Source organism: Oryctolagus cuniculus, chromosome 13 (assembly GCF_964237555.1).
Source record: "Oryctolagus cuniculus chromosome 13, mOryCun1.1, whole genome shotgun sequence".
NCBI lineage: Eukaryota > Metazoa > Chordata > Mammalia > Lagomorpha > Leporidae > Oryctolagus > Oryctolagus cuniculus.
In genome coordinates this window covers 62,531,474-62,544,071 of record NC_091444.1, presented here as the reverse complement: position 1 = coordinate 62,544,071, position 12,598 = coordinate 62,531,474, and the positions used below count along the sequence as shown (strand labels likewise).

At 41.2% G+C, this 12,598-nt stretch overlaps 1 protein-coding gene across 6 annotated transcripts in view; it reads left to right on the top strand.

Moving 5' to 3' along the window:
* The window catches only part of PLD5 (phospholipase D family member 5), a 415,385-nt gene that overhangs the window by 63,681 nt on the left and 339,106 nt on the right, over positions 1–12,598 (top strand). Inside the window, exon 1 of one of the 6 annotated variants that reach the window (XM_070055588.1) lies at positions 8,566–9,522. The exons of the other annotated variants lie outside the window; for them this stretch is intronic. The gene's annotated coding sequence lies outside the window, so the exon portion shown is untranslated. Of the gene's footprint in view, positions 1–8,565; positions 9,523–12,598 lie in introns of those variants that run through there. 6 annotated transcript variants of the gene reach the window in all.

Here is a 12,598-nt window from a genome sequence, read left to right as displayed (position 1 = left end):
AGCTCTGGCTGTTGCAGCCATTTGAGGGATGCATACAGGGGCCTAAGGACTTGGGCCATCTTCTTCTGCTTACCAAGGCCATAGCAGAGAACTGTATTAGAAATGAAGCAGCAGGGACTTGAACTGGCGCACATATGGGATGCTGGCACTGCAGGCAGTGGCTTTACCCACTACACCACAGTGTTGGTCCCTCAGTTTAAATTTTCATCCTCTTGGTCAGCCTCTTGGATCCTACACAGGTCCCATTTTGTGAGAAGAAACAAGAGCAACTATAAAGGGGATGTTGGAGAAAATGCAATTGAAGTGGTTGCTAATGAAGCCTAACATTGATTGTAAAATCAAAATGATAAATGGAAGGCCTCGAGTAAAGAAACTAATTAGCTGGATGTCCTCAAACTGAGTTTGTGATGGATGAACTCTCTGGAGAGATACTTGGAGGACTGCAAGAGAAATGCTATGGTTTGTGTTCTTAATCATGAGTATAACTTTAAGTGCCCTCTAGGATTTCCAGAACACAAGGATCACAGCCTCTTTAGGTACCTCAGTGTGAGCTTATTATATAGTCGAAGTTCACTGTCCCTTAGCTTTTCCTTGCTTCAGCACTCCTCATACATAGGCATTGATAGGTTTCCTATTGGTGTTTGTCTTTATACCTCATTTCTGTTTTTTAAAAGATTTATTTATTTATTTGAGAGGCAGAGTTACAGGGGAAGAGACAGAGAGGTCTTCCATCTGCTGGTTCACTCTAAAATGGCTGCAATGGCTACAGTTGGGCCAGGCCAAAGCCAGGAGTTTTTTCCAGATCTCCCATGTGGGTGCAGGAGCCCACGCATGTGGGACATCTTCCACTGTTTCACAGGCCATTAGCAGAGAGCTGGATCGGAAATGGAGCAGTCAGAACTCAAACTGGTGCCCATATGGGATGCTGGCCCTGTAGGTGGAGGATTATCATACTATGCCACGGCTCTTGTCCTTTTATACTTCACTGCTATCTCCTCATCTCACTTTTTGGATTTAGCGGTCTGGTAGGTGGATAATCTTCTTGTTAAGACCCCTGAGGACTCGGCTCTTGTCTGGACCCCTGAGGACTCGGCTCTGAGCAACTGCTTCTTGGCTCTAGGAAGTGCCCTAACTCCCTGGAATCTAGTACCAGTTTCAACTTCTCTGATGTGGTCCTAATTAGAAGAAATATGTACAAGGAGAAATTTGGCATTTTGATTCTTAGATTTGGAATGTTTAAATTCATAGCTTGTGTTGCAAAAATACTTGGATTAATTTCTTATTGTGCTTATTTTAGTTTTAATGGTAACATCAAAATATAATATATAACATCAAAATATAATAAGACATGTCAATGTGTTTTAAGAGATCGTTTAAATCCCTGATAAGGTGTGTGTGTGTGTGTGTGTGTGTGTGTGTATATATATATATATATATAGTTAAATCTCCCTGTTGTAACTACTGTTTTATCCGTGGATGTATCTACTGGACACCATGGCTGCTTAAGCAGTTCATAGCGAAGTTGTTTCCTCTGCTCAGGTGCTTGGCAAAGCAAGGACAGGTGTATGAGTATTGCAGTTTGTAACTATTCTTGAGGCTTCCTCTGTTTTTATTTATTTGGCATGGAGACTCTTTGCTGGGTACTCTGCTTCTGATCCAGCTTCCAACTTCTTGCTAATGTGCCTAGGAAGACAGCAGATTATGGCCCATGTACTTGGGTTACTGCTACCTATGTGGGATACCTGGATGGAGTTCCTGTCTTCTGGCTTCAGCCTGTCCCAGTTTTGTTTTGTTTTAAAGAACTTAGGTTGTACCATTAAAGAAAAATGAATATCCATTTTGACAATCTGGGACTTAGTAGCCCTGCTTATTAAATTTATGTGAAAGCAAATTCACAAATGATAGGTTAATTTTTAAGACACTGGAAATTAAATATTGTATAGAAATGGACTTTACTGTTTCTAGGGTTATTTCTTCTCTTTGCTTCTTCATTTGTTTGTAGTGATGAATTATTTATTTTTTAAAGATTTATTTATTTGAAAGTCAGTTACACAGAGAAGAGGAAGAGAGAGAAAGAGAGGTCTTCCATCCGCTGTTTTACTCCCCAGTTGGCTACAACGGCCAGAGCTGAGCCAATCTGAAGCCAGGAGCCAGGAGCTTCTTCCAGGTCTCCCACGTGGGTGCAGGGGCCCAAGGACTTGGGCCATCTTCTACTGCTTTCCCAGGCCAGAGCAGAGAGCTGGATTGGAAGTGGAGCAGCCAGGATACACACTGGCACCCATATTGATGCAGGCACTTCAGGTGCAGCTTTACCCACTACACCACAGTGCCAGCCCCAAGTGGTGATTTATTTAATCAGGGATTTTTAAGCTTCAAAAAATGTAAAGACCACATAAAAACTGAGTTCACAAAAATAACACAATGCTGTAATTAGCACCAAGTTGAAAGAATAGAACATCACTGGATCCCTACAGCCATTGTGTGGCAATGTGAGCCTGATTTATAACCCCTAAATCGAGATCCACTGAAGTTTAAGCTTTAGATATTCTTTTTTCATTATTTTTAAAAAATAACTCCATGTATGTAAAATTGCATTGATGGATCACTATACTTGGAAGAATATGCTCACTACACTACTAGCAGGTGTGGAATTCAGAGAACATTGTAGAACACTTTTTTTTCTTTCTTTATTTAAACAACATTCTTGGGGCTGACACTGTGGTGAAGTGGGTAAAGCTGCCGCCTGCAGTGCTGGCATCGATATGGGTACCAATTTGTATCCTGGCTGCTCCACTTCTGATCCAGCTTTCTGCTCTGGCCTGGGAAAGCAGTAGAAGATGGCCCAAATCCTTGGGCCCTGCACCTGCATGGGAAACCAGAAAGAAGCTCCTGGCTCCTGGCTTTGGATCAGCACACTCTGGTGGTTGCGGCCATCTGGGGAGTGAACCATCAGATGGAAGACCTCTCTCTCTCTCTCTCTCTCTCTGTCTCTGTCTCTGTCTCTGTCTCTGTCTCTCCTTCTCTCTCGTGTGTAACTCTTTTAAGTAAATCTTTAAAAAAAAATGTTCTTTATGGCAGTGAGTAGTATTACTTTTAAAGTATATTTAAAGTATAAACATTTTAAAATCTTTTATTTGAAATGCAGAGAGATCTTCCATCAGCTGATTCATTCCCCAAATGCCTGCAACATTGGCTAGGGCTGGGCCAGGCCAAAGCCAGGAGTTCAGAAGTCCATGCAGGTCTCCTTTCTGGGTAACAGGGACCCAAGTGCTAGAGTCATTATCTGCAGTCTCCCAGAGTGCACATCAGCTGGAAGCTGAATTGGACTTGTAGGAGTGGGACTCGAAACAGGTGCTCCCATGTGGGATGTGGACATCCCAGGCAATGTGCTAGCTGCTGCACCAGCCCCCTACTTTAAGATATAAACATGTTTTTAAAGGATCTGTGATGGCTTCAATAAGCCCTTGGAATATTTTAGGATGAGCTGTGATCAGGGCATCTTTCAAATCACTGGGGGCAGGGTCAGTGTGATACTTTTTGCCCCTAGTAGGGAAGAGATCTTGCTCCTAGCAGAAGATTTCTCAGTTGTCAGCAAGAAGTGGCAGCAGGGTTCTTCCTTCTTGCTTTATAGAAACCTTACGACTGAGCCATAAAAGTGCTGGAGAAGCTGTAAGTAGCAGTGAAAAATTAAACATTAAAATGTGTCTCAAGTTCATTTTCTGTGGACCTTTATAAGGAATAAGTTTAATCAGAAAGTATTTAATAGCCTCTTGAGGACTTGCATACTGTGATATAACTGATGCTTCAACATTGGCAGAAAATGAATTTTATAAAGTGTTGCCAAGTATGTTGTCAGCTCCCTTGGGCCTTGGTGTTAGGGGAGCCCAGTGGCTGCCCTGCCATGGTTGGTGCATTGTGTCCCTTGGGAACAGTGTGTCTGTCTGACTGCTTTTCTCCCAGAGCTTTCTGTTTCTATGACTTCACAGCATGGTAATGTGTCCTTATGGCTGTGAAGTCAAGGAATGAACATTTGAGTTTACCTTAAAGGAAGATGGAAAGGAATTGATAACTGCAGATCTAAAAGGAGCCCGGCATGCAAGTGAGGAAACTAAGATAAGCTTAGTGAACCAAATTAATTTTTTAAAAGGTTTTTTGTTTATGATTACCAAAGAAACACATGGTGATTGGAGAAGATTTATGAGATGCTGAAAAGAGGAAAGATTATGTCACTCAAGGCTAATAACTATTGGTCTCACTTATATATAATTCTAGCCTTATTTCATTGTATACATATATACATTTATACACAGCACACTCACAGAGACACACAATTTTTACTGATGGCAGTAAGTTGTCTTCATATGAGAGTATTTCTAAAGGCTAATGGAAAAATGGAATTCAAATATAAGTTTACTTTGATCCAAAAATTTGTAAAAACCGATGCAAGTTTTTCATTCTCTGTATTTTCTGAGTTTTTTGAATATTTCTCATATACTCACAGTATCTTACACTGTACTTCATAATATTAATCACTTATAAATTATTCCTACTATTATTTGATTAATGTCAATGGCCTCAACAGACCGTAAAATCCTGTAGGTAGGAACCATGTTGCTTTTTATCATCTTGATGGCCAGAACATGGCATATTAAATATTTGCTAGAAGAACAATATATTAACATTATGTAGGGTTTTTATTCCTGATTTTTTGCACTTAATTTATGATGACCTTAATTCCATGCCAATAAATAGAGCTCTACATCATCATTTTAATGTACATGGGTGTTTTTTCAGTTTTTCCTCAAAATCATTATTTGTAATGCTGAATGGGCAACCTTAGACAAACAAGTTTAAGCAATTGCCCAGTGCAATTCTTTTAGTATTTTATTTATGTAACATCAGGGGGACAAATTACCATTATTCACTTTTAAAAAAAGATTTATTTGGAAGGCAGGGGTGGAATAGCCAGGTGGGGCCAGCTGAAGCCAGGAGCCTGGGATTCCATCTTGGTCTCCTATGTGGGTGACAGGGACCCAAACCCTTGGGTCTTTCGCTGCTGCTTTCCCAAGCACGTTAGCAGGGAGCTGGATAAGAAGCAGAGCTGCCCAGACTTTAACTGGCACTCGGATATGGGATTCCAAAGTTATAGAAGATAGCTTAATCCACTGTGCCACCATGTGGGCCCTTTATCATGATTTCAGAAATCTTAAGTAGAATAATGGAAAAGAGGCAGAGAGGGAGAGAAATCTTCCATCCATTGGGTCACTTCCCAAATGGGCACAACAACTGGAGCTGAACTGATCTGAAGCCAGGAGCAGCTTCCATGTCTCCCACATGGGTTCAGGAGCCCAAGGACTTGAGCCATTCTCTGCTGCTTTCCCAGGCACATTAGCATGGAGCTGGATCAGAAGTGGAGCAGCCGGGACTCAAATCAGCACCCATATGGGATGCTGGCATTGCAGGCAGCGGCTTAACCTACTATGCTGCAGCACCGGCCCCAGAATGTAATGTTCTATGTTTAGCATTTGGATTGTGTTTAATCTGTAAACTGAGAAGCAGGCTGGGACGTTGAGGAGAAGCATGTGACTGAGTTCAGCAAGTTGGTATCTCAGACCCCTGGAAGCTAAAAATCTGTTTCTGAAGCTGGGCCACCTTAAAGGGCAAGGATTCCCAATCCAACTTCAGTGTTCAAATGGTACACTTGGCCTCTATTGTGATTGACTAAATATAGACATTGATAAGTGTCTTTTGGTTTGTACCGATCAGGTCTACAATATAGATCAGCCTCATGCATCTGATGTTCCATCTTTAATCATTCTACATCAACATTGATGGTTTGGGAATGTCGCTCAGATGGGGAGAGGTCTGTTCCACCTGGCATGCTGGAGTGCCATTCCAGCCCACTCAGAACAATGTAGTTGGCAGGTCCCAACTAATTCTTGTGACCAGTGACCCATTTTAAAGATTCTAGATGCTTGGCAAAACCAAACCTCATTCCCTTTCATCAGGATGACTTAAAATCATGCTACTGATGGAAAGAACGGGCCATCAAAGAAGGAGGTACCTTTCTCTGAAGGGAGGAGAGAACTTCCACTTTGGCTATGGCCTTGTCTAAATAAGATCGGAGTTTATGAACTCAAGAGGCTTCCAAAGCCTTGGCAGCTCATGACAAGAGCCTGGGGTGATCACTGACGTCATAAATAAGAGTGTTAGTTGTTAAATCAACAACAGGAGTCACTGTTCACTTGCTCCCTATGTAGGATCTCTGTCCTTGATGTGTTATATTATGGGAAATAATGGTAAAGATAGTCTTCAAACAGTACTTTACACTTTGTGTTTCTGTGTGGGTGCAAACTGTTGAAATCTTTACTTAGTATATACTAAGTTGACCTTCTGTATGTAAAGATAATTAAAAATGAATCTTAAGAATGGGATGGGAGAAGGAGAAGGAGATGGGATGGTTTGTGGATGGGAGGGTGGTTATGGGGGAGAAAACTGCTATAATCTAGAAGTTGTACTTTTGAAATTTATATTAAGTTTTCTTTAAAATCATGCCACTGACTAAAACCAAATTTTTTAAAAATAAAGAGGTTACTGGTGTTGTGTAGCGGGCTAAGCTTCCACTTGGCAGTACTGCTATGCCATACCAGAGTGCTAATTCGAGACCCAGCTGCTCCACTTCCTATCCATCTTCCTGCTAATATGCCTGGGAAGGCCGCAGATACTTAGGCCCCTGCCAACCATATCGGAATCCAGGATGGAGTTCCTGGCATCAGCCTGATCCCTCACTGGCTGTTAAAGCCATCTGAGGAGTGAACCAGCAGTTAGAAGATTTTTCATTCCCTCTGTTTCTTTTTCAAATAAATAAATCCTTTAAAAATAAAAACTTTTTAGAAGGCATCTTGAAATAGTTCGGATTTGCCTGTGTGATCTCAAAGTGAACTATAATCTGAAACTATTGCTTATTTAGCTCAGTTGTTCCTCACAGTGATATGTAGAGGACTGAAATCCTTGCAGAAACACCCAGCACTGGGCTCAGTACCTAATGGGTACATAGGACCTAACTGTGATTTGGAGTTCTCAGAGTGAACCTTGGTCAGTGGAGCACTTGCAGATGTCTCTGGTTTACAGCATCCCCTTCTTTCTTTCTGTTAATACTTGTGAAACAAAAGGATTTTGTTTTGTTCCTCCAAATGTGTGTAGCATTTATTGCAGGCATCACCTTATTCTAGGCAACTGTGGAGCTTGAGAAAAAAGTGTGCTCCATAGCCGGTTGGATGGTCAGCAGGAGCAGCTATTTGCATGGGAAGGGGCAACATCTTTCTGTGACAGGAAAAGCCTGCCTGCCTGTCTTGCTTCTCTCACTTTTACCTGTTCTTTGACAGATGTTTGTGAATTGCTCACTGATAACAGCTACACACTTTTCACTTTTTCCTGGACACACAACTAATCTACATATTTCTTCTGTCCTAGCTATTCCATACGGTTATATAGTTGAGGTCGGGCCAGTTGGGTATGGACACAAGTGATGTGGGTGCTTCCAAGCCTACCCAGAAACACTTCCCATGCTTGTGCCTCCATGTTTTTCCCTTTTTGCTAGCTGAGTGCTCATGGGAAGTGTTACTTTGCAGCCACATGTTGAAGATGGCAGGGCTCTCATGAGCTTTAGTCTCAGAACCAACCTGTTGACCAAAGCCTCTTTCTCCTTACTTGCATGCAATGGGCTTGGACTTTACATGAACAAGAAAAAAAACTTTGCTTGTGTTTGAGCCACCCTACATTTTGGTGTATTGGTTAGAGTAGTGAGCCGTGAGATAAATTTTATCAAGTTCTTATTAGATTTTAGGCATTATGCTAGGTGAGGGGAATGATGAACATATAAACAAATTAAGCTTGTTACTGAGATAAATGCTATGAAGGAAGGTCACAGTGATAAATTCATCATGTTGGAGAGGAGCAGCTGCCTATAAACTGGATTTGAATAAAGAGTAAGTCTTATACTCTGTCAAAAAAGAATGACCTAAATGAAAGATCTTCATGAGTGAGATCCCAGTGGAAAGAACAGGCCATCAAAGAAGGAGGTACCTTTCTCTGAAGGGAGGAGAGAACTTCCACTTTGACTATGACCTTGTCTAAATAAGATAAGAGTCGGAGAACTCAAAAGGCTTCCATAGCCTTGGAAACTCATGACTGGAGCATAGGGAGATTACTGATGCCATAAACAGGAGTCTCAATTTGTAAAGTCAACAACAGGAGTCACTGTGCACTTACTCCTCATGTACGATCTCTGTCCTTAATGTGCTGTACATTGAGATTTAATGCTATAACAAGTACTCAAACAGTATTTTTCACTTTGTGTTTTTGTGAGGGAGGAAACTGTTGAAAGCTTTACTTAATATATACTAACCTGATCTTCTGTATATAAAGAGAATCGAAAATGAATCTTGATGTGAATGGAAGGGGAGAGGGAGCGGGAGTTGGGAGGGTTGCGGATGGGAGGGAAGTTATGTGGGGGAAAAGCCACTGTAATCCATAAGCTGTACTTTGGAAATGTATATTCATTAAATAAAAGTTAAAAAAAAAACACACACACAAAGAGTAAGTCTTAATTACATAAGAATTATCGATTATTCTGAAAGTAGGAAAATAACTGTCGATTAAAGGAGGATGTAGGAAAATCATGGAAACTTTGAGCAACTCCTGATGCCCCCTCTAAGCCTATTCCCATTACTTCTAAGTATGATAAGAAATTTCTAAAGTTCCAAAAAATTTCAAGGACCGTGTTCTGATGAGTTGAAAACTATCATTTAGCATAAATTGGCTGTGTTAATTTAAATATCTCAAAGGCAAAGGTGATTTGTGCTCAGTAAATGTGGTTGATTTTATACTGATGTTGTTCCTTTTGATGCCTTTACAAAACTGGAAAAATATCATTGAGTGATGGAAGATATCTGTCCATCTGTCCATCCATCCATGCAAGGAATGTCATCAAAGTTGGCAGATGTTATTTTTCAATTTGAATGACAACTTGTTAAGTAGAAGTTGAAGAGGAAGGATTTCTTTTTTGTCTTAATATCCCTCAAAATATGGTAGCACCAGGACTTCTGAGTTTTTGTTGAAATTATAAACTTAACCTGTACTATAAGTTAGAATGGTATTCACATACTTTTTAAAAAAAATACAGGGCACTTAAATATACTCAAGCTTACTGAAGTTGAATGAAATTTTATTATAAGCAACCATGGCATCCTAAAACCCCTTAAGAAAGTAAGGCCATGCCTCCTGTGACGGTGTAATTGGCCCTGGGGAGACCTCTTGAAATCAGTCAGCTTCCCCCTCCCCCCACCAACCACATTTCTGCTTCTTGATATTTACTCCATTCTCTTGTTTATCTCTGAAGGCTCTACTCACTGTTAATCCGTTTATATGTCAATACACAAGAACATCCCTGACTGGACACTCCCACAAAGCAGCCTAACCTCCATGACTGGAGTGTCTGTGCCCTGATTCCAAATCCCCAAAGTGAGTATTGGAATATACCCCCTATCCTTTCTCTTTGTTGTATACCATAATTCAATCGGCTTTGTCCAGGAAATAGCTTTTTTTTTTTTTTAAATTATTTACTTATTTGTTTGAAAGGCAGAGTTTTAGAGAGGCAGGGGGCAGGGAGGGGATCTTCAATCCACTGGTTTACTCCCCAGATGGCTGCAATGGCCAGAGCTGTACCATTCGGAAGCCAGGAGCCAGGAGCTTCCTGTAGGTCTTCCACATGGGTGCAGGAGTCCAAGGACTTAGGCCATTTTCTACTGATTTCCCAGACCATAGCAGAGAGCTGGGTAGGAAGTGGAGCATCCGGGACTTGAACTGGGATGCCAGCACTGTAGGTGGAGGCTTTACCTGCTATGCCACAGTGCCAGCACCGGGTAGCTTGCTCTTGATGTAGGCAGTGGGAAGAGTGAGAAGGGGCTGCATCAACACAAATGCAAAGGGCAACATAACTGCCCGCCTTCCACCCTGAGACCAGCATTAACACAGCTCTTTCTCATGCACGCCACTCTACACTTACACTTAGTCTAATGTAGCTGATATCTCAGCAATCATACATGTTGACACCTTCTCCCCAGTTGGACCAAGTATATCCACTGTACCCAGAGGAAAGCTTGAGGTCTTTAAAAAGTTCCTTGTTAATATCAGGCACGATAACCAAGGATGCCTATGAGTGCACCAAAACTCTTGTAACCCTCTACACTATTTAGCAACCAATGGAATAAATTTTAAACTCCTAGAGTGTAAAAGTATGGGAGGAGGAGACTCTAGTACAGTTTTACAGTAGAGCAAAGCTCAGTGCTCCTCCGGGATAACAGCTTTTATCAGGGAATCCAGAGCTTACCCGGTAGCACAGTGGTTGGCATGTGGACTCCAGGTTTGAATCCTGGCTCTGTTAATCATGTAGTTTGTGCTTGGACAAATTACTTAACTTTTCTTGCCTCAGTTTCTTCATAGCTATAGCAGGCAAAATGAGAATTAACTGAGTTAGCATCCTGAAAATTCAAACTGTTTCATAAATACTACCACATAATTGGTACTTCCATAGATATTTATAAATGAGCGAGATTCTTCCAGTTCAGAGAAAGGAGAGTAAATGATGAGAATGAGTGACTCTAGGACTTCCAATTCTGAGCCACTTGTTTGGCAGGAGGGTGGGTGCCATCGTCATAAAATCTCATCCTCTCAACTTCTAGCCACCCAGAAGGTGATGCAAAGAAATTTTCTCCAGTGTCCTTCTTTGTCACATCCGAGAGGGGCATAGGGAAGATTTCTGCATGTGTGGGGATGACGTAGTTGCTTTGTGTTCTCATGGCTTGAGGATTGGCCATGAAGATAGAATTCTGAATCTCCTTGTTTTAATAGAAGACAATTTTAAAACAATTTTTATGTATTTATTTGAAAAAGAGGAAATTGATCTTCCTTTTGCTAGATCACTCCCCAAGTGCTTATAACAGCTGGGGCTGAAGCCAGTAACCTAGAACTCAATCTGGGTCTCCTATGTAGGTGGCAGGGACCCCCGCACTTGAGCCATCTCCTGCTGCCTCCCAGGGCCAGCAATAGCAGGAAGTTGGAATCAGAAGCAGAGCCAGGACTTGAACCTAGGTACTCAGATGTGGGATGAGGTATGTGAGCTTCTCAAGCAGGGTCTCAACTGCTAAGACAAAAGGCTGCCCCTCAAAGTATAAATATTTTGTCTTTGTCTCTGGTTCCTGACAGAATTTCCTAAAAGTCTTGAAATTTCTGGAATAATAGGAGTGTCTCTGTTACTTATAATGAACTGTTCCATACATTGTCCTATACTTCTCTTCCATTCTGCTTTTACTGAGTTGTATCCTTTATATAGTAATTGTAAATATAGTGATTTTCCTGAGTTCTGTGAGCTATTCCAGAGAATTCTTGAAACTTAATGAGGGAGAAGTTGAAGGGAACTTGGTTAATATTTGACTGAGCTGAAGTGCAGGCACCCAGAGACCCAATATATGGCTGGTACCTTGGAAGGAGACAGTTTTGGGTGTGGGCTCTGCAGTAATACCAGGTAGTGCCAGAATTGAAGGACTTTACCTTTGAGGACAACTTGAAGGTAACTTGAGGGATCTGTGCTAACTATATTCATCAGAATTGAGTTGAATTGTAGGATACCAAGGTAGTGTTGGAGAGTTAGTGCTGGAATGATGTATTTGAATTGTTGAAAAATGATACAACACTTATTGAAGTAAGCCTATCTCCAGGCTTTGGGTATCTTAGGTTCTGCTGGTTACTTGGTAGGCCCTATGGAGTGGCATATGTAGGATACATGATTATAGTACAATATCTTCCCCAGTTGAGGTTATGTGATTTGTGTTGTTACTGAGCTTTTCTCCAACTAATCATACTTATTTAAGTACAAAATTTTTTATTAAGATTTTTTGAAGGTTTTTATTTAATGAATATAAATTTCATATGTATAGCTTTTAGGGATATAGTGTTTATCCCCCCCCCCCATTCCTGCCTTCCCACCCCTACTCCCATCCCACCTCCTATTCCCTCTCAAATTCCATTTTCCATTAAGATTTGTTTTTAATTGACTTTATATACAGAAGACCAGCTCTATACTAAGTAGAGATTTCAACTATTTGCACCCACACAGACACACGAAGTATGAAGTACAGTTTGGAGACTAGTTTTACCATTATTTTTCATAGTATGCCTCATTAAGGACAGAGGTCCAACATGGGGAGCAAGTGCACAGTGACTCCTGTTGTTGATTTAACAATTAACACCCTTATTTTTGACATCAGTGACCACCTGAGGCTCTTAACATGAGCTGCCAAGGCTATGGAAGCCTTTTGAGTCCACAAACTCCATCGATTTTTAGACAGGGCCATATGCAAAATGGAAGTTCTCTGCTCCTTTCAGAGGAAAGTACATCCTTCTTTGGCCCTTTCTTTCCACTGGGGTCTCAACTCACAGAGTGAGTTTTTGCCAGTAAGTTTTGGCTTTCCATGCCTGAAATGCTTTCATGATATTTTCAGTCAGATCCGAATGCCTTAGGAGCTGATTCTAAGGCCAG